Source organism: Pseudochaenichthys georgianus, chromosome 17 (genome assembly GCF_902827115.2).
Source record: "Pseudochaenichthys georgianus chromosome 17, fPseGeo1.2, whole genome shotgun sequence".
Classification (NCBI taxonomy): Eukaryota; Metazoa; Chordata; class Actinopteri; order Perciformes; family Channichthyidae; genus Pseudochaenichthys; species Pseudochaenichthys georgianus.
The window spans coordinates 18,664,651-18,667,759 of record NC_047519.1 but is presented as its reverse complement, the minus strand read 5'-3'; positions in this window follow the sequence as shown (position 1 = coordinate 18,667,759).

The window sequence follows — 3,109 nt, the reverse complement described above, 5'->3', positions numbered from 1 at the left end:
CCAAGCAAGATGACGCATTACCTCCCTTTATCTTTGCTTGTTTTTGCAATACACACACAGAAACATTACATTGATGTTGGTTTGATACCTCTTTTAGTGGTAAGCAAAAGCATTTTATGCAACCGTGGGGTCTTTTAAACGCAGCTTGCAATAATCCATTCTCGCTCCTCCACTCAACCACCACCTCCTCCTCATGGATCAGGTTAGAGATTTCCCAGCAGTGTTCGGAGGTGACACACTTAGACATAATCTTTTTTTTTTTTTCCTTATTTAATTTCCCACCATCCTCTCAGCTGATTCGCCCTGTCACTTTAGATGCAGCTGAGAGACTGATTTGGCTTCCATAATCTCTTCTTGCTTTCCCCCTCCTCTACTTGAAGAAACCTCGAAATATCATAAGGAGATTATTTCATTCGTAATTGATTGAGTGGCTCCTCACCACAGACCAAGATACTTCAAAGTGTCTGAATTAAGACTTGGGGTGGGTTGAGGCAGGCGACGTTGCTCCATGAGGCTACTGCCGGGGTCGAGCAGCTGAGCCTCTTTGGCTGGCAAATAAGAGTTGAGTCTGATCCTGTGATGGAAGCTAATTGGCTAAAGCAAAGACGTATCGGTCAGGGGAACATTTAGACAGGCTCCTCAGCTGCGGCAGACTGGTTTGCAGCTACAACTTGGTGCACTAAGGCAGATACTTATGAAGAAGAAGTTTGTAAACTTCCGACACCTTTAGCCTTTTTTCCAAGTCTAGTTTGGATGCAGTTTTCAGTCACATAGAAAATCCAATTTAGATCTCATACATATCAGTTATAGATGAAGCTGGGGCCAGGAGACGCCATAGTTTAGCTTAAACTCAAATCAGGGGAAACAGTTAACCTTTTTTAAGGTAACAATCCACTTAGCTCCACTCATTACGAAGCTCATAAGATACATCTTTTATTTCTGTAATAAAAATGACTAGTTGTGAACTTGTGATTGTACTGAAGATTATCTGCATGTTTGGACTTTCTGGATTCTCCTATTTCCCCCCTTTTTCTGTAAACATATGCTATGTTACATTTAGTTTTACCTTTTCAAAGAGCAGATCTAGCTTTTCCAGTCTTTATTTGCTAAGGAATGAAAAAACGTCTCCTGGCTGTCTTACGAATCCGTCAAAAAGCAGATGGATCCAGATTTTGTGTATGTTATTAACCAGAGGAATGCTCGGTCCTTCAGATTTCTAGCCTCCTGAACACTCAGCATTTGAACTGCTCATACCTTCCGGCAGCCTTCAAGTGCTTTCCTTGGCTGTGGATAGGCCGTTGACCCCCCGTTGTCTGCAGAGACAATCCAAGTATCAGGTTAAGCATTATCCCACCACTCCCTATCAAGGGGACGCACAGATCCCTACTATCACTCGTGACTCTGGAGCAAAGTCTTTGGGGCCTGAAAGAGAGAGGATGAGAAGGACAGCATCTCCAGGTTCCATTTCATATCTTTCCACCCCAAATTACCTATCTCCATCTAATGTTCCCTCTAACTCTCCTCTCTTTTCCCCTTTTCTGTTCTACTCATCCTTTTGTCCCTCCATCACCCCATTCCTCACTATCAGTCCTGACCCAATACTGATCTTAATCCTCTTACCTCACGGCTCCATTACCCACTTCAGCCATTTTTGCATATACACCAAAGAAAGAGGGGCTCCTCTTCCCTTTCTAAAACCCCCAAAGCTCAGTCCTCCTATTCCCCCCAAATATAGATCCCCCAAACCTCTGCCATATATACCATCTCTTATTGTATATTTCATTTTTAATCAAATGCGGATGTTTCTAAATCTGAGGGGGCACATTTTATTCGGGGCAATGAGACTTTAGATGGATGGGGTAAATTATTCATGCTACTTTTCTTCTTCCTCACCCTCATCCAAATTGAAAATGGCGTTAATCAGTTCCCAGGCGGGTGTGGCCGAGCTGTGGGATTATCTCCTGTTTTGTGTTGTTTTTAATCCCTAAATGCCACTTCTGGTCCCATTGCTGCTGATGCAAATGTATCCCCACACTGCTCATTTGCTATATAGTAATTTACCACGTCATTGTTGGTCACATAAGGGAACAAGAAGTCATCCTTCAGGCAGTTTCTTTATTTATCTGACACATGCTTTTTCAGGCTCCCTAATTCATCATGTCAGCTATCTCCCATTCAACATGGCTGTTTATGATCTTGTCTCTTTCTCCCCTTTATTTCCTTTCTAATTTACGGTCTCTCTCTCTCTGTCAAGGGAGAGATTAACCCCTAATCCCCTTATGTCCCATGGTTAATTGATATGATTTAACTATTACAAGGCCCTGGGTGGTTCCACGCAACCAGAGTGCACTCCCTCCGCTGAGAACCACGTTGAACCCCCTTCTACCCTCCTTTCCGCTTTTTTCTTTGCTGCCTTAACTCCATCTATCTCTTTCATCTTCCATCATGTTGTACCTCCCCTTTCTCTCCACCATCTCCCCACTTCTGCTCTCCCCTGACGTCCGTCTCTCTCGCTCCCAAGGGTCACCATTCAAAAGCAGTTAGCAGAGAACACTGCACCTCGATACCAAAAGTTCATTTCGAAGGCTTTATAAAGCCCTTAGTGCCTTGAGATTATATGTATTGTAATATATAATGAGAATAACAGTTTGTAAAATAAAAGGGACCCAAAAATGGTTTCCCCTGCTATCCTTTTAAAACGGTTTTGTTCACCTGTGTGAATACATTTTTTTACAAAACCACTAAATGTACAAATCACTAAAACACAAAAACAATTCTGGCCAATATTAGACCTCACTTTAAAATTATTATTCAGTGTGAGAAATATTTGTGTGTGAAAATCTAATATCTTAAATTGTTTGTTTTTTCCTTTTTTTCTATTGCTTTACCAAAAACCTCCCAGTCTGTCTTTAAAAGAAAAAACTACATTTAAATATTTGCTACATGCTAACAAGAACCTCTAATGGCTCAAGGCCATGAAGGTAAAACTGCTGTGTGTGTCCCATAGAGGATTTGAACTAAACCACAGAGGAAAATACCAGGATTTCCAGGCATTTCCCACAACAAATCCAGCGATTAGTCTGCATCTCTGCTGCTCATAATCACTAAA